At 51.5% G+C, this 19,009-nt stretch overlaps 1 protein-coding gene across 3 annotated transcripts in view; it reads right to left on the bottom strand.

Moving 5' to 3' along the window:
* Rgs12 (regulator of G protein signaling 12) overlaps positions 1-12,834 on the bottom strand; it is a 90,628-nt gene extending 77,794 nt beyond the window's left edge. Inside the window, exon 1 of one of the 3 annotated variants that reach the window (XM_051200379.1) lies at positions 12,750-12,834. The gene's annotated coding sequence lies outside the window, so the exon portion shown is untranslated. The remainder of the gene's footprint in view (positions 1-12,749) is intronic. The other 2 variants (XM_051200378.1, XM_051200380.1) reach the window with 2 other exon arrangements.
* Positions 12,835-19,009: the final 6,175 nt, after the last annotated feature.

Here is a 19,009-nt window from a genome sequence, read left to right on the forward strand (position 1 = left end):
AATCATTTACAGACACACCAAGGCTAAACAGCTACAGGCAGTGAAGAGCATCAAGAGATTGCAAGAATGGTCCCAACAGGGAGGACAAGGGCACACAGGATGCATGTTTGAGTAGAATCACTTTTGATGCACAGGAGTGAAGAAAAAACAATTTATCTATAAAATATGGCACTGCTTAGTATCTAAGGGATGCTAAATTCATAGTTTTACTATTTATTACTCATTAATAATATGTACATATTGGAGCTGGAATATAATCCTATATAGAGAATGATTAGCATATGAGAAGCCCTGGGCTCCACCCCACGATGAAGATGACCAAGAAACTGTTTTAAGATCTCACTGGATCTTCTCTGGGGAGTGATGAGCAGAACTGTGCCCCTAACACATTTGCACTGTAATGCCCACAACTCAATGCATGTCCCCTCTTCAGCCACAAAGCATGGCAAGTGGGCTCAAGTTAAGGATGTTAAGATGGGGAGACAGAGTCCTGATAATCCATGGAATCCTGGAGCCCAGGGAAAGGGATGGGGGAGTATCAGTAAGTTGAGACAGCATGTACATCTGGAGGACTCAAGGGTGGAGCCCAGGACATAAGGTGGAGACAACAGAGCCTCCAGGAAGAATCAGCCCTGTGACAGCATGACTTTAGCCAGGTCACCAGACCCATCAGTCACACCACATGGCAAGCTGTCAAGCCACAACCTTATAATTTCTTGTTTTGGCAACTCTCAAAGCAAACACAAGGGACTGCCGGAGGGACACAGCACAGGACGGTCTACCTGGGACAGTGTCACTGTGAAAGTCAGTCACCGCTGTTAACTGTTCCAGGGCCAGAGATCCTTGCTTCTCCACACAAGAGTCCATGGGACACCGAAGGTACCGGGCCTGAGACAGGCCCTCGCCAGAGCCCAGTCCCATCAGCACAGGTGCTGCCAAGCCACATTCTCTAACAGAGACCTAAACCCAACAGATCCCCTGTCCACCTCTCGTCCTCCTCAACAGCAATCATGTCACACCGCCACCTGGCACCACATCTACATCGGGCACATACCAAAGATCCATAGCTGTCCCACTGACAACACACCACGGGCTCAAACCGATGGTCCCTGACCTCTCAATTACTGTAGTAGCCTAATACCAACCCCCAACTCCTAGTCCCTTCCTGAAGAACCTTGTGGAGGCCCAGGCCTGTCCTCCTGACCCATCAGGACACAGTGCAGAGGTAGGATCCAGCAGGTTCTTAAGCCACATGGCTGTCACCAAGCAAGGCACAAAGCAGCAAGGTGAGAAAAACAGCTCCTTTCTGTGAAGACCCCTCAGCCCACAGACCGGGGAACACAAAGCTTCTGCACTCAAGGACACCACTGACTTCTGACACCTGCTGCTTCATGATTTACTCCCAAAGGCAGTGGTGACCCAGCAATGGGTACAGACTCCCCAGCTGCTCTTAGCCAGGGAGCCCTTCACCTACTAAGGAATCATCTGTCTGATTCTTCTTAAAGACCCAACTCCTGTGTAACTGAACTCCAAGCCCCCACTCTGAGCTCTCCCTTAAAAACTTGCTATAGCTGGGTGGTGGAGGCTCATGCATTGAATTCCAGCACCTAGGAGGCAGAGACAGGTGGATCTCTGCGTTCAAGGCCAGCCAGGACCACACAGAGAAATCCTGTCTTGAAAAACAAATAAACAATCAAAACAAAAACAAACAAAAAACACTGCTATCAACTCACAAGCCACATGTCTTACACACAAGGCCTCTGGTCCCCTTTCCCTCATTTCCCCTCTGTACCTCTCCTCCCCTATACACACATCAAGCTCCTTAGGAAATTCAGACCGCAGGGCCTCAAGCTGTCCTCATCACACTTTCCTAGTCACATGGCTTTCTAACACTGCCTCTGCTACAAGGCATCCTACCCACCATAGATAGCGCCCTGTGTTCCCCTCAAGTCCTGTACACCAGTGTCCTCAGCCCTTCAGTACCCCTTTGGTCCCCTCATTGTGCTCCCAGACCTTTGAAACCTGGCTGTCCCTTCCCTTCTGGCCTCAGCTCATGGCTGGCCTCCTTGTGGGAGTCTCTCATTTTCCTGCTCCCTCTGCTCTGCCTCGAGGCATGGGTCCCAGCTGTCCCCTCATCCCCAGGGATTTCCACTCCGTGACCGGTCTCCTATATGCTTATCTCCCACAAGCATACCCAACCACAGTCCCGGCCAAGTCCAAACACCCTCAGAGGCGGGGCCGGCTCCCCAGATGTCAGAGGAAGGCAGCCAGCCCATAAGGGCTCCTGAGAGAGCACCCCAAAACCTTGTCAAGGACACAGATACCAGAAGGTGCCACCTCAAGATAAAGTTACCCAAACAACGACAGGCAGAGCATCTCCTAAGCCCCAAACATAGGGCTGCACAGTGACCATCACAGCACAGAGCAGAGCAAAGGGAGCCAGAGAGGCGTAGAGGCCTTGTCTCTGAGCTGCATGGGAGAGTGACACATAGGCTGGGTTTGTCTGCAAGGGGACAGGAGGGCCCCTACCTCAAGGATATGTCTGGGGTTGTCCAACTTAAATTGTAGGTTGTATGTGAGGAGAGAATTCTCTTCAGTGAACCCTGGCCGCAGCTGAAATTGAAGCCAGGTGACAGCATCTGGGAGAATGTCTGGCCTTGTTTGACTTTTTAAGGGGGGGAGGAGCTAAGAAAAAAAGGAATCTAGAGAATAATGGGAGGGATCCTACAACTATCAAAAGAGAGGGCCCTCACCCTACCCTGCAACTCAAGGGGCATGGGCTGTAGTGTTAGGACAAAACACCAAGGACCTCATTAGTTCTATCCAGTCTCTAAATGAGCAGCTAGTGGCTTGGATCCTGGGAGAGAGTAATGGTTAGTGTGGACTAATGTGGGCTAGTTGGTTCAGAAGTTAATGGGTCATCTCCCAGAGACAATGACAGACAAGGGTCTCTGTGCTCAAACGTTCTGAGCAGGGAAATGGAAAGTGCCCCATAAAACAGTCAGAGCAAAAGGACAAGACAGTGCCACAGACAACAACCGAAAACCCCAGGCCCAGCCCTCTAACACAATGGGATGGCCCTCCTCACACCAGGCACCTGAGTGAATGAACACAGCTTTGCCCATTCCTAAGACATAAACCTGTGGCAACCAGGGACACACACACACACACACACACACACACACACACACACGACGGGATGACCAGAGAGGTCTGCATCTACACACACACACACACACACACACACACACACACACACACGACGGGATGACCAGAGAGGTCTGCATCTCCATCTTGTGTCCCCATTGGTGATGACCCAGCTGGGCCTGTAGGCACCCAGATGAGATCTGCTCAGATTCCTACACCAGTTAGTTTTCTCCATCTGTCAAGGATCATCATCACACTCAGACACCAGCTCTGTTCGCAGCGGACAGGTGGGTGAACCCAGCCTAGCCAACTCATGACCACTCTCTAGGAACATTAAACAGACTGGTGCCCTGTGCACACTGTCCCCAGATTGGCCAATTTGAGGCAGCTCAGTCAAGGATGTGAGTGTCAAGAATCCAATAGCCACCCATAATGCTTTACAAGCCCTAGCAAGTGTTATCTGCCTGGATGCCCCCAGTATCCCAGTGGGACGTGCCTGGGGCCCAAATGCCCCCCAGAGAAGTCAAGTGTCCCCGGTCCGCCTTTCTGAAGGCTGCCTTCTCAGGCAGCGTGCTCTGCCTGCCTTCCCAGAGGCACCTCAAACAGCTGCACTAAAAGCAGGCTGCTGTGCCCACATCTGTCCCATACATCAACATGAGAGCTTTCTCCGTGCCAGGTATGAGAGGAACAGCAGGGACAAGCTGGGGAGCTCACTCAGGGAGCCGTAGGTCCTGTGCGGAAAACAAAGAAGGCACCAAGCTGAAGGCAGAAACATGCTGGTTCCGCTCATCACCTACCCACCCCACCTGCACCCCCTTCTCGGAACACTCTTCCCTCCTCCCTCTCCCAGGACCACTATCGGAAGCTCAAACCCCATGGGCTTGCTTGCCCTGGTGTACTGGTACATGGATGTGTGGCCACAGAGGGAGGTTTCTGGAGGTGCTGAATGAAACTTGTCCCCCTCAAACCCACAATAAGGCTTAATTCACCAATGCAACAGTATCAAAAAGAGTAGTGGGCCATTTAAGGCATAAGTGGTAAAGCCGGTCTCAGGAGTGGGTTAGTTCCCACCAGAACAGGCTGCTAGAAAGGGTATGTTTGTCCCCTCCCTGCTGGTTTCTTCTTGCTTGTGCTCCCTCCCACTCTGTGGTGCCAGACTGTCACAGCCATGGGACTGACCATGGGCCAGTCAGAAAGGGCTACTCAAATTTGGGGAGTTACACAAACCTCTTTATCTTATTGAGTACCCAGGGTTGGGTATCTTGGTTATAGAGGCAGAAAGGGGTCTATGGCAGGGCCTTTAGCGGGTGCCCCATGATCTAGAGGGCAAGGCACATCCCTCCCCTCAGAGGAAGACTTCTGCCAACAGCCGCTGAGCCAGAGAAAGAGGGGTTGCTCCACAGTCCTACTGTGAAGTAGAGAAACCTTTAGGAGGTAGGGCCAACTGGAGGAAGCTAAGTCATTAAGATATGCTACGGTTTGAATATGAAATGTCACCAATGGCCATATATTTAGAACACCTGATCTCCAGCTAGTGGTATTTGGGAGGTTATGAAACCTTCAAGGTATGGGACTTTACTGGAGGAAGTGTGTCACTGGGGAGTAGACCCTGAGGATCAGCCTGGTCCAGTTCCAATCTGAAGCAATCTGCCCTGCAAGCTCCCGCCACCCATGATGCCTTCCACACCACGCTGGACTGGGTTCCCTTAAACGGACCATGAGCTGCTCCCTGGGGTTGTTCTGTCAGGGTTCCTATCTCAGCAACAGGAAAAGTGCCCTTGAAGGGGTCCTGGACCCCAGCTCCTTCCTGCCCGTCCTTCACTTCCTGGTTGCCATGAGGTAAGCTCTTCTCCATAGTCTGCTCCCCTCCAAGATGTATTTCACACAAGCTCAAGCAATGAAGTCCAGCAACCAAACACATACCCATATCAATCACCTGAGATCTTGATGAGCACACATTCAGAAGGAAACCAAACACCAGAGGCCTGACAAACACCCTGGCACATTTCCCAGCTGCCCATAGCAACAGGGCCTTCCCGCCTCCAGGAATGGAAACTTGGGCTGCCTCACTCCCTACTCCCAAACCCTTCACCCATTACCCTGTGCCCAGCCCAACCAAACACTCCCACAAGGGCTGGAGGAGGACCAGCCAGGGACACAACAGCTCTCCAAGCTAGGCAGAAGCACAGTGCCATGGGCTGGGCCAGGACCACGCCTACTCCCTGCCAGGTTACCTGTACTGGCAGGGCACATGCAGACAGCACTGCCTCTCTAGCTGTCCCAAGGTTCAGCAGAACAGACAGTGCTCTGTCACTGGTCACATCTCCAGTGGGGCGAGTAACCCATGGAGGGGTATGCAGTGCACACGTTTCTCAGCAAGGCAGGCAGGATGCTCTGCTAAAGTCCCGTTATGCCAAAGAAATCTAAAGGACTCAAGGAGGAAGGAGGATGACGACTTCGGTCTCCTGTTGAGCACACCATCTCTACCACTCCCCTGGGACACTCACCTGATCTGTCTCCCCAATCCACACCCTCCTAGAAATATATTCATCCTCACATCCAGGCCTACTCTGACCAGTCACCGCCCAATGACACCTAATGCTCCAGAGTCCCTGCCTGTGAGAGCCAGCCAGTGAAGCTGTCCTCTGATGTACCTGGTCTAAACAAGACAGCCAGAATCCCTCTAGGGACTCTGGGAAAGGGGGTGGGCAGGAAAACTGAGAGGTGCGATTCCACACCATACAGTGTCAACAGGGATCATCTCAAAGGCCATGGCTCAGGACACATGGAGTGCCAACAAGGAGATCCACAGACCCATCAAGCTCCTAAGCAAACGATGGCATCAGAAGCCCTGCCAGATGGAACAAAAGAGGCAGAGGCCTCAGGAGGGCAGTGGGCACTGGACCTTGCGAGACCTTCTGACAGGAAGCAGGCAAGGAGCACCTCGGCTGCAGAAGAGCACATTGGGGTTTAATAAGGACCCTGCAGCCATTGGCAGTGTAGACTTCAGAGTGACCCCCATTTCTCTTCACACTGAGGCCCGCAGTGGGCATGGCTCCACCTGACATTCGCCATAGGTATGTGTCAGTGGGCTGTCAGCGTGGCCCTTCAGTTCCCTCTACCTTTGGAGATCAGGTCTTCTCTGGGGGCTTTAGCCAGGTCTTCACTGCACCAAAGCCAACTCAAGAGCTACATCCTGACCTGCTATTGCTGTGCAAGGGCCACAAGAAACACATTTTGTATGTGTCCCAGGGCCACTGGGACCAGCAAGTGACAGGGAGAGGTGGCCTCTGAGATGCCCCATAACCAGGCCTCCTATTTATCCTGCCCTTAAAAGTACTCTTGCGTTGGATGTGAAACGGACCTAGTGACTCACTTCCAACTACTAAAACATGGCAAAAGTGATGAGGTGTCACCTCCAAGGCTAGGTCACAAAAGCACTATGGCTTTTGTCTTGTCCTTCCCCTTCTCCCTTACTCCGAGGGAGATGTCGGGTTGTGAGCTTCCCTAACTAGACACCCATATGTCAGGGAGCCAATAAGATGGGAACTCTGCCAGCAGCCATGTTAGCAACCTTGGAAGAGGATCTTCTGGGGCCAGCAACTACCACAAATGAAACTTGGAAGCAGCTCCTCCCACCACAGCTAGGACTGACAGCTAGATCCCAACCTGTGTGATCCCTGACAACAGAAGCATGCTGTGTAAGCTGCCGTGCAGGGGACATCCTGCTGTTCAGCAGTGGATGACACCCAATGAAAATATCATCACTCGACCCACCATCACTCCACTATAAACCACACACACACACACACACACACACACACACACAACTTATTCCTAGGTGTCCAAGCATGGATAGGTATTTTCACACAGGTTCTCTAAAACTGAGTCTGTGACAGGATAACAGGATAACCAGGCTGCAACATCAGAGCTACTCCAACAAGGGAGCAAAAGGACTGGCCGGGAGTGACCGCCACTGGACAGCCGACAGCCTGATGGCTCAAGGTCTCATCCTCCGAGTCTACTAATCAATTGACAAATGAAGAAATGAGCTTAAACAAACCATGGATCTGGACCTCCACTCAGAGATGGTTCTCAGAGCCTGCTGGAAGTCTGTGGCAGCTCCTGTCCCCAGTGTATTTGAGAGCAGGTTAGCAGCCACTACACTGTCAGTGCATCCAGGGGCTGATGGGGCAGCGCTGCCTGGCTGAGCAAGCAGTCGCTCCCTTCCCATGCTCTTCGAGAGGCGGGGTTCCTCCAGGGACTCTGCAAAAGTCAACTAGGCTCCAAGAAACCTGAGGTCAAACATTAGGACCACACATAGGGGCATAGCAAGCCCCTTTTTCCTATCCCAGGCAGTCTTAATACTAAAGATTCAATCCATTGCTAAGTAGCAGCACAGAAACTAAGCATTAAGAATTCCTTTAAATAGTGAACCTGAGTTCATCTTAGAAGAAAACATTTGAAAGGAGAAAAAAGAAGAGGTGGTAGAAAAGAATTCTCCAAATACACACTCTCATGACAGCTGAGGACTGCTGACAGGCAGAGGGATCAGAGGCAATACAGCTAGGCTAATGTCACAGCTGTCACATGAAACAAGCTTCAAACGCTGGCTGAGCTTAGCTATCAGGCCTCAGGAGACCAGGCATAAAGATCATGGGTGGCTTCCACAGCCTGTCCCCAGAGGATTCACACGTGCTCAGCTGAGCTCCCTGACACACCCTCCAAGTACAAGCTAAGCTGCCAGCACCCAAAGAGCAGCGTTTCTGTAGAAAGTAGAGCCAGGACTCGTTGCACACCCAGGGACCCCAGAGCAGAGAAGACCAGGAGCACAGAATGTCCAGAGACTGGATGGACCCTGCCTCCAGGCAAACCTCAACTCACATTTACCTGTTTTCAGATTTAGCAACAAAGATATTATCTCAAAATACAAAAAGGTCTGTTTGTCTAGTCTTTGAGCAACTACAATTTTTCATGATATGAAGTTCACTGGCAAAAACCAAAGATTAGCCTATTTACAGAAACAAATATATGCAAGCTCCCAATATATAGGCGGTGGTGGCACATGCCTTTAATCCCAGCATTCAGGAGGCAGAGGCAGGCGGATCTCTATGACTTTGAGGCCAGCCTGGTCTACAAGAGCAAGTTCCGGGACAGTTTCCAAAGCCACAGAGCAACCAAAAAAAAATCGAAAAACCAAAAAAAAAAAAGGTGAATATGCAAGGCCACCAATGGCCAGAACACTTAGAGATTCAAAATGTAGGGTCACCCACTACACAAAGGGCGATAGACACCCCACTGTCGGCATGCACGCAGGGCCTCTAGCCGCAGGGTCGCAGTAGAGGTGAGGTAAGAGAACAATGTCACCACAGAGCGCAGAGGTGAGGGGACACACGAATGGGCACTTCATCTTGGCCTCTTGAGATTCTACACTAGAGCAGTGCAGAAATCAGCAGTGCTCATTTCTGCAGTACAAAAACACGAGACACATCAGATGCTGCACAAAACACAAACAGCTTTTTGGCCTTCCAGTGTCTCAAACACTATACAAAAATATTTTCTCTGACAAGCCCAACGATAATGAGACAAGGCTGTTCCCTGGTACCCAAAGTCCCACCCAAGGAGCCTGAGCTCACCCCATCTTGGGGGCACCCTGGTCTCCTGTTCCTAGCTAACTTTACTGCAGTTGCTTCAAAACTGTCCCTCTGTACCCACTACACAAAGGACAAAACTGTAACTGCCTAGAATTCTATACCCAGCTAAACTAAAAAAAGAACTAGACAGTAATAAGGATGATTTCAAATCAAGAGGGAAGGTTCTGTGTTACATTTCTTAGCTACCAAAAAAAGTGAAGTTTTAGCAAAACAAGGATGGACCTGAGATCAGATAAGGAACCTGGCACACAGGAACCCAATGCAGAACAGTATAGCACAGGCAACCCTGGTTGACAGCTCTGTGCAAATCTTGGGACTACAGAACAGACTGCAGAACGGTCTCACCAGCTGTGGAAGTGGACTAACATGAGGATGTAATGAAATTCAGTTTTGATACATCAGTGACAGCAAGATCAATCTACAAGTGCACAATGGGCTCCAGGGCCTTGCTCAGCTCACTGACAGCAGCTGCTTTAAGCAAGAGGCTACACTGTTAAAAGGGGTATGGAGAGATGGCTCAGCGTTAAGGGCTCTTGGCTCAATTCCAGCACTTACATGGTAGCTAATAACCATCCATAACCACAGCTTAGGGGATCCAACAGGCATGCACATTGTTCACAAGCATGCATATAAGCAAAATATTCACACACACACACACACACACACACACACACACACACATTATATCTTTTAGAAGATGGGACATGGGAGAGAGTTCACTGGGACCCGAAGACTCCACCTACCTAGGGTGGCCCTTCTAAGCTGGGCAAGTAGCACACGTGCCACTGTTCGAACTTAAATCCATGGGTTAGTTCCCAATGAACAGGTGTCATGGAAGGAAAACTAAGATTATGGCTCAGAGATAGATAGATGAGCAATGTCCAAAATACACGAATGTAGCAGCAGTGTGCACATGTATGTGACTGCCTGAACAAGAAAGGCAGTTATTACAGAACTGGGGACCATGGGGTCATCAGGGAACAAGGAAAGAAAACGAAACGGACAGATGACATATTCCCCTTCTCTTTCATTTAACCCTAGACAATGAGTGGTGTCACTAACCAGGTAGTTCCTGCCTGGAACAAATGACTTCTCCATGGGAGAAGTTCAGAGCCTCTACAACAGTAGCCTCAGAAAAATAGAAGCAAAGTTCCCACGTATATCTGAGCTTGTTTGCTTCGGGGTTTGAGGTTTAGGGACTTTTAAAAAAGATTCTGTTTGTTTTGTTTTGTTTTGTTTTTCTGAAGGGGGAATTGATTGTTTTGTTTTGTTTGTTGAGACAGGGTTTCCCTGTGTAGTCCTGGCTGTCCTGGAACTCAGTTTGTACCCAGGCTGACCTCTAACTCAGAGATCTGCCTATCTCTGCCTCCCCAGTGCTAGGATTAAAGGTGTGTGCCAGAAAGATTGTTTTCTTAACTATGTGTACATATATATGCTCATGAATTCCAGAGCCTTGGGAGATCTATAGGGAGTTGTGAGGTATCCAAGGCAGGTTCTGGGAACCAAACATGGGTCCTCTGCTAGAGAAGCACACTCTCTAGCCCAGTGATTTTTGCTAATGTTTTGAGACAAGGTCTCACTTGGCCCAGGCTCAGGCATCAAGCCCACCATCCTCCTAAGTGCTGGGGTGACAGGCCACTGCTCAGCAGATATCTGGAGACTGTAATTTTCAAGGGATTGCTGAAGGAGTGTGGTGTTTCACCTCCCTAAAGAGAATAGAACAAATGGACGCAGCACCCTCGCACAGCTGGGCGTGTGTTCATCCAGAAACACTTCCACCAGGCAGTGAACCACAAACTACTACAGTCCTTACTATGTAGGACCCTCAGGTAGATCCATGTGGCCCACCCTTGGGAAGATGCAGGACACAGCTGTTCCTCGGTGAGAAGGGGGAAACACACCAGGGGCTTTGCAGATGTAAACCGAGAGCTTTGAATCTCCTGGCAACCCTAAATGTCCTCAAAGACCAAGGCAGAGGGAGGCTTAAGACAGAAGGGAAGGCCATGTGATGCTGGAACCAAGCCCCAGGGATGAGACCACTGTCTACCTGACTGAAGAAGTAAGGAGATTCTCTTTGATCCCTGAAGGATCCCTGAGATCCACTGCACATTTCTGGCATCCAGAGCTATGAAGAATAAACTGTTGTTTTAAGTCTCTAAGTCTCTGCAACAGCTCAATAGGAAACTAAAGCAAGTGCTGACTAGTGTTTGCAAGGTTTCCAGCAAACTCTCTCTCTCTCTCTCTCTCTCTCACACACACACACACACACACACACACACACACCACACAAATGTTAAGAGCCCTCAGCTGCCTCATACCATCATCGTGCACTTGCTAACAGAGCAAGGCAGGGTGCCCATAACTAAGGCAGCACCCTCCCTCAGCCAGATGGGACCAGCTTTCTGGGCTTGTCTCAGATACATCTGTCAAATGGCAACAGGATTAACAGTACAGGGCTCAGCCTCAACCTCTCCCACCTCTGGGACCCTCATAGGACCTACTGCAGCAGCCAGTTCACCAAGCTCAATGCCACCTCTGTGACCATCCACCATCTTCTTGAGGTTGTTGTTCTAAACATAAAGCAAAAAGTGAGCCGGTCCTTGACCCTGGGCCCCGTTCTGCATGCCACATAGAACCCCAAAGTGCCTCCTGTCACAAGCTGGCACTCGGTGATGTACTGCAATTTGGTCCTCTCAGTATGGACCCTTGCATTCTCCTGACTCCTGCAAAGCCTGGAACACACATGCCACTCCAGGTCTGAGGGCCTTTCCTCAGCGCTGGTATTTGCTGGCTTCCTCTGCCAGCTCTCAGACTCCCCTCTTCCCTGTCAGAAACAGCCCTCCTTCTGCGTCCCCCTGAGGGTGGTTTCCAAGAAGCTTCACAGAAATGGCCTTGCATCTTTCGAAGACCCAGATTCCTGGGCACCTGTCCCCTGGCTTCACCACTTCAAGGTCCTACCCCAGAGCCTTACCTAAGCCATGCCCCTCTACCCCCATGACTTTCTGTCTCAACAGTGTCCCTGAAACCCAGGTCCTGTCAGCCTGACCTGAGTACTTGTTATTTGTCATCCAGCCCCCAAATAAAAAGGTGTAACATTTTTATTCCAGTTTTTCCGCAAAGAAACTTCATACCGACAACTGTGCTTCCTTCAGAAACTTTTAAAACAATCCCTTGATTCAAATTTGATTTTGCTCCTTTCCCCTCACTCACACACACCAGTTGCTTACTGTAGGGCCAAGGCTTCGCTCCCAGGGCGACTTCCCCTGTACCATCTACTTTCCATGGGGTCTGAGCCCATTCCAGGAGCCTGGGCCGCTCAATCCATATGCTACGTGTCAGAGCCCCTCTGTCTACACTCCAGAGGTCTGAGACCCCCATCTACATTCCACAGCTGTCTCCTGTCTACACTCCACAGTTCCGCACCCCCCCCCCCAATAATCCACAAGTCTGGGGCCTCTGTCTACACTCCAGGGGCCAGAGCCCCTCGGTCTACACTCGACAGCTCTGAGCCAGCCCCCTTGTCTACACTCCACAGCTCTAGCCCTTCTGTCTGTCCTCCACAATCCTCACTGTGGGCTGCCCTGTGTTCTCGTCCTACATTTCCTCAGTTCGGGTCCTTGGAAACGGTTTCTGCCAAACAATGCAGCCGCGGGCTGAGTTGGACATTAAATCCCCCTCTATGCCGGCCGGGCCCGCTTCTGAGCCGGGTCAGATCCCGCCGGTCCCGGTGGGCTGCGGCCCGTGCAGAACCCGCACATCCGGCCCGTGCGGGACCCCGGCCGCGGTCCGCGCGAGCAAGTTCCCGGAGTCCCGCGCGAACAAAGAAGGCGCGGGCGGCGCCCGAGCTCGGCCCCACGGCCGCAGGCGGACCAGCTCGGGCCGCCCGTGCGGGGGCGCGCGCCAGGGAAGAAAGACGCGCGAGGAGGCGCGCCGGCCCCGCTCACCTACCGGGCCGCCGCTTGCTCCCGCCGGGCGCCCGCCGAAAGCACCAACGGTCACCGCCGTCGCCGGGCCGGGGGCGGGGCTCCGGGAGGGGCGGGGCTCCGGGAGGGGCGGGGCTCCGGCTCCTGGGGGCGGAACCCAGTCATTGTAGGGCGGGGCCCAGGACCTAGGGGGCGGGGCTCGGTGAGGGACGGGCCAGGCCGCTGTGGACCCCGGGACTCTGACCCGCGAGGTCCAGCTTCTGGGGGCGTGGCTCCAGGAAGGGCAGGGTCCAGCCAATTTGGAGGGTGGGACTCAGGGCCTTGGGGCGGGGTTCACTCAGGATCCACTGGGACTCACGGTTTTGGAGGATTCAGGGTTTCGGGGGCCGGGTTTGCTATGGGAGCGGGTCAGACCGTTGGACTGCTTCTGGGGGAGGGGTCCCTGGAAGGGCGGGGTCCAGCTATTGTATTGGGCAGCCGCTCGGGGACCGACGGGATCCAGTTCCCAGGACTGGAGTGCTCAGGAAGCAGGGACGTGCCCGCCCGGGACAGAAGACCTAACGGAAAGCACAATCCCCTGGGCAAAGGGCTGGGCAGGGGCGGGGCGGGGCCTACAGGCCGGGCGGGACTTCCGCCCGGTGGTGGCCGCGTTGGTCTAGCGGTGGGATTGAGCTGCCCACGGAGCCGCAAACACCAGAAGGGTTTCTTTTTTTGAGTGGCTGCATAGGGTTGGAAAGTGTGGTCTCCTTCATGTGTAGAGAAAAGTGATCACTTCGTCCTCCTTCAGGGAGCAAGGCTGAGAAACGATGCACTTGTGAGGGGTGGGAGGGAAATTGCGGGTTTGCCATGAGAGGGTTGATCCACCTACCCTGCTCCAAGCATACCCGGGCTATGATGCAGTAGTTTGCACAAACTGGATTTCTAGCTCCTTCGCCCAACTTTTCCAGAACACTGGGCCTTGTCTACTCCAAGGAAACCTTCCTTCGGAGAAAGACGACAAGGCGGGATTCCCCTTCCCAAGTTGTCTTTCTAGTAACCATGACTTCTTCGGAAGTTTCATTCCCAGTTAGAGACTAGCTAAAGTACTTTCAGAAAACAGGCCACTGAGCGTTTTACTGAAAAATCCAAATGTTAAGAAAAAAAAAAAAAAAGTCTAGTCCAGGAAGTCACTGGCTGGGCCCTGTGTTTCTCAAACACTATCCCAACCTGACTCAAGCTTCTTAAACTTGAGATTGAATCACCACGAAAAACCCACAGCAATAACCTTTAACATTCGTGTCCTCCATTAAATCAGGAAATGTAAGTCTGGCTAAGTAGTCCCTCCAGTGACTCCAGAAGGACAGCAAATCCATGAGTTCTGGCCCGCGTGCAGCTGCAGGTTGCTGCATAGATAGGTGAACTGACTGTGGATGTTCCTGAGTAGGAAGCCCTGTAACATAGACCCTGTTTCAACGGACGCGGTACCACTTCACAGCCACCTTCAACCTCCTCAGAATCTCTCTGCCCTTTCTTGGTCCTGCTTCCTCCTCTCCTGTCTTTTCCCCCTTTAAACATTAATTGAGGATCCAACCCTTGCTACTTAGTAGCAGCCAACCCTTGGTACTTAGCAGAGCCCCTGTCCTCTTGTGTGGGTGGGTGGGTCACACTGCTCTGCCCAGCACATGGGGTCAGTTGACCTGGACCCTGAGGGAGGGAGAATGAGGAGACAAGAGATGCGAGAGATGGAGACAAGACAGTATTCTGATCAAGTCTTGTTTGATGAATGTAACCACAGGGTTTAAGTAGTGGAGAGATGAGGGAATGGGCCAAAGAAAGGATGTGAGGGACGCAGAATGTCCTTCCAAGGAGGATGCAGGTGTTCTGCTATAAGATAAGTCTGCAGCTGGGACTCTTTCATGGTCAGGCTGCATTATATGCTTAGCAAGAACAGTCACAGGAGAATGGACAATTACAGTATGCTAGTATCTAAGAGAGTAATAGGAAAGATGGCTGTTAAGATGCTAACTTTGCTCTGGGGTTCCCCACACTGCTCCTTCTGCCCTTCCCCATCCCATGGCCACTCTGTCCTTGCTTTGCCCCCTAGAGATGCTGACAGTCCTCCTGTGGCCTGTAACCCTGCTCATCTGCTCCCCGGTGGGGCTTCAGCTATGTAAGACCTAATGTCGATAAGCTATCCTGAGAGTACAGAAAAGTGGGTAGGGAGAAGGCAGGAAGCTTCTGCAGCACCAGCAGGCCAGAAGGAAGCAGGCCACAGGCAGGGCCCTGACTCCCAGAGCTGTGGGCGGGGCCGAGAAGAATGAACAGCAGCCCACAGAGAGGCTGTGAAGGATGTCCAGCATGGAGGTGGTCGTTGCCTTTCATTTCCTGCACACTGGCCTGGTTTGGGGTAGGAACAAGAAGGAGAGCTTTAAGAACAGTCCCCAAAGGCCTGGGATCCTCTGGCTGGTGGAGAAGCTGCTTACAATGTGGAATCTGTACTCCTCCAGCCAAGACCGGTGTGTGGCCATGGATGAGAAGACCACATTCAGCCCATGTTCTGTTCCTTTACTGCCTTAGGTTGACATCTCTCTGGTGGGTAGCTCCCTCCCTTACAAGGGCAAGCATTCAGAGCCCAAGACAGCCAGAAATTAGTCACCTGTCTGAATCATCAGGCAAGGAGTGGTGGGTCCATCCAAGGTGACCACATGAGGAGCCCAAGTTAGACGGCTTTAAGTTTTAGAAGATGGGAAAGTTCCAAAGATGGGCAGGGAGGTGGCTGCACAGTGTGCATGGGTTTGATGCCAGTGAACTGGTGATGATGATGTTGACATGGAAACCATGTGGGAGTTCCTCAAAACATTACAAATATAACCATGTCATCTACCATTCCCAGAGGAAGTGAGGTTAGTATGCCAGACACCTGTACCCAGTGTTCATTGTAGCACCGTTCACAATAGTCAGGGTGTGGAACTCACCTATAAGCATGGGAATAAAGAAAATGTGGGATAACAATAGCATTCTGTGCACCCTTGAGAATGAACTAGAGGCAAATGCACATGACTGAAGCTTTGGTCTGCCCTGCTGGGGCCTCCCATAAACTTTAAGTAAGTGAAAGAATGGAGACGGCTTGGAGGGGGGGAAACTTTCTCCTGCCAGAACAGAGCCGTTATAAGTGCACTGGGGAAAACCTTCCCCTGGAGCAGAGTTGTAACACTTTCACTGGGGAAACTTTCCGCTAGAGGAGCAGAGATGCAACAGTTACATTGTGACTCAGATAGGCTCTCCTGGTGCTGTCCCTCAGGGTCTGAGCCACACTAGGACCCTATCCCTCATCTCTGGTCCACCCACAACAAACTCGCCTTCCAGCTCACCAATCACTTGGCATCCCATCTACCAGTGGCAATCAGATAAATTTACTCTCTGGTCAGTGCAAACATTTCCCTAAGTCTGAGGAAGTGACCATTGAGTGGAACCCCTATGGGACTTTTAGAGGAGGTAACCCCGGCCAAGGTCTTTAAGGCTACAGCTGGCCCTCTTCACCTGACCCCACGCCCCACCCTTAGAGCTGCAACCCTGCAGTTTCCTTAGGCCCACCCAGGCCAGAGCACCCCTGCCCTCTTCTCCTGTCTTCCCTTTGGAGCTGCCACAGCTCCTCTAGGCCCTTGTGGCTTTTGAGACTCTTGTTACCTGACCCTTTCCTGTGGATCAAACACACACTGAGCTCAGTTTTCATCTTTGCCTTCTGACCTCTATGAAAGCCCTGGTACCAAGCACCAAGTCTCTCCTCTGGCTTAGCCAGGCAAAGCCACTGACCCCCATTGAGTACAGTGATGACCCCCTGAACACATTGGTTCTCATTCTGTCCTCCCTGAGTCCTTGGGACGCCTACAAGCCTCAGTGACATTTCCTTCCCCTCTTTCGTCCATGGGGATGGTGTCTTCCATACCCTCCCATTCCCCCTTGGGATGCCTCTCAGAAAACCTCCAGCCTCTCACCTAGCACCTGATCTGAGAGGCCCTAAATCAAATTTGGCCTCAATACCTCTTAGATAATTAATCTAAATGGCCGCATAATGGCACCCTAGATCCCAATATTATGTGGGACCTGTAGAACTTGCGTGAGCGATCGGGGAAATGGAAAGAGATTCTGTGTCCAAGCTTTCATCTCCACTCCAAGTTCTCTCTGTACTTTCTGTTCCCCTACTCAAGCTCCCTCTAGCTAAGAAGTCAGGGTGTTTTTCCTTGTCCCAGGTCTTGGGGTCAAGTTAGGGCCAGGGTGTTGTTTCCCTGACCCTTTTACCCTTCACTATCCAGGTGTCCAGCAGCCTCTTCCCTCCCCAGCTCCCTCTCCCAGCCCCCCATCCCCCCATGCTCCACTGAAGATGCTGCTCCACCTATTGGCCAGCTCTTTGCTTGTCATCTGCCCACCCGTGTAGGTTCAGCTCTGGGGTTGTCCTCTAGAACCAGCTCTCATCCCTACCCCACCCATAACCTTCCTGGGCACCCACCAGACTGTACACCTATCACTGAAGGTTAACATGGGGAAGGCAGCTGTGCAATACTGCCCCCCAAAGCCACACACACACTCACACACACACACACACACTCACACACACACACACACTCAGACCTCAACTGTCGTTGGAACTCACCAGTGCCATGCAACAGCTAGGCCTTGGGATACAGTGTCCATACAGGCAAGCACAAGGCTTGAGGAGCTGCAAGTGGCTGGCCCAGCAGGTGTGATGCCATTCATGCTCATAGCAGAGCCCTTGGCTAGGGAGGAGGGACAAAAGTTGGGGTCTTAGTACTAAACTGGGAAGCAGATTTGAAAGAAGGCACAGAGGCTACCCCATAAATGACAGCAAAAGCTTTTTTGGAACTTGGCAACTTTGAAGGTGGAAAGGAGGCATGAGGAACTTAGAAAACAGTAGCTACGTCCAGCTGAGGTGCACCTCCTACCAAATGCCCTTCAACCACATAGGCGATTGAACCCTCTTGCCCTTTGCTACTCTGTCCCTGCCTGAAATGTGGGCTCTAAACGTTCAGACCCCTCCCTCTGGAAAGCCCTCCGTGGGGAGCATCCCTCCTCCATGGTTGGTTGGCACCACCGGCTGCACCCTGTTTTACAGAATGCATGAGGAGTAGACAGATGAAATATATTAAATGAAGCATAATGTTTTTCACCAGAACACACGGAAGAAATTAAATAGGACATACTGTTACTAAATAGAGCCTGTGTTAATTAGGAAGTCTGTTACCAAATAGAAGATGCATCAATTAATAGACCATATTGTTGCTGAGCAGAACATAGAATCATTAACCGCACCAGACTGCTCTTGCGTGGAGCTTTTTGTTTCTCAGCAGAGCTGGGGAATTGGGGACAGGGAGCTCCTACAGGTACAGGCCTGGGGCAGTTTCACAAGGCTGAAAAGGACTTGGCTGCACAGCTGGAGGGCCACATGTATGTGTAGATCCTACTTTGAAATGCTCTTCTTAAAGGATCCATTCATGCTATCACAGTCACTCCAGAGTGTTGCCAGAATGAGCAGGGCAGTGGTGGCACACACCTTTAACCCCAGCACTCAGGAGGCAGAGGCAAGCAGAGCTCTGAGTTTGAGGCCAGCCTGGTCCACACAGGAAGTTCCGGGACAGCCAGGACTGTTATACAGAGAAACAGGTCTGGAAAAGACAACAAGAAAAGAGAAGACAAAGTTTCTTTCAGAATGGTTGGGTATGCCAGGGGTTTAGGATTGCAAAGCCACCAGTCTGGAAGAGCAGTAGTGGGAGGCTGGGCAGCTAAGCCATGGGGTGGGGCTGCCCAGAGCCACGCCCATCCTGTGGGGAGGACTCGGGATTCTCCAGTCTCAAGATGATTGTCCCCTGCTCTCTTTGGACTTGCTTGGAACCTGAGTGAACTTTGCATTGCTGCAATGAAACACCAATAAACAAAGAAATGCAGTAGTCGGGGTATTCTAAAGTAATAGAACTGGTAGAATTGAGTCTAGATAGATTTAAAGGAGATTTATTAGAGTGGTTTACAAGCTGTGGTCTGGGTGGTCCAGCAATAACTTATCTCCTGATAAAAAGGCCAGGAGTACAGTAGTTGTTCAGACTGGCTGTCTCAGCAGTCCCAGTCTGGTGCTGGAACCCTGGAAAACTCCTAGAGAGCTGTGGGTCTTCGGTCAGTGTGGGAGTCTTGAAGGAGTTGTTCTAACACCAGTGGAGGCATGTCTCAGCAACAGGATACATGAACTTGCTGGGGAGAGTGAGGACAAGCATGCAAAAACAAAAGCTTCCCTCTTCC

Source organism: Phodopus roborovskii, unplaced genomic scaffold, assembly GCF_943737965.1.
Source record: "Phodopus roborovskii unplaced genomic scaffold, PHOROB, whole genome shotgun sequence".
Classification (NCBI taxonomy): domain Eukaryota; kingdom Metazoa; phylum Chordata; class Mammalia; order Rodentia; family Cricetidae; genus Phodopus; species Phodopus roborovskii.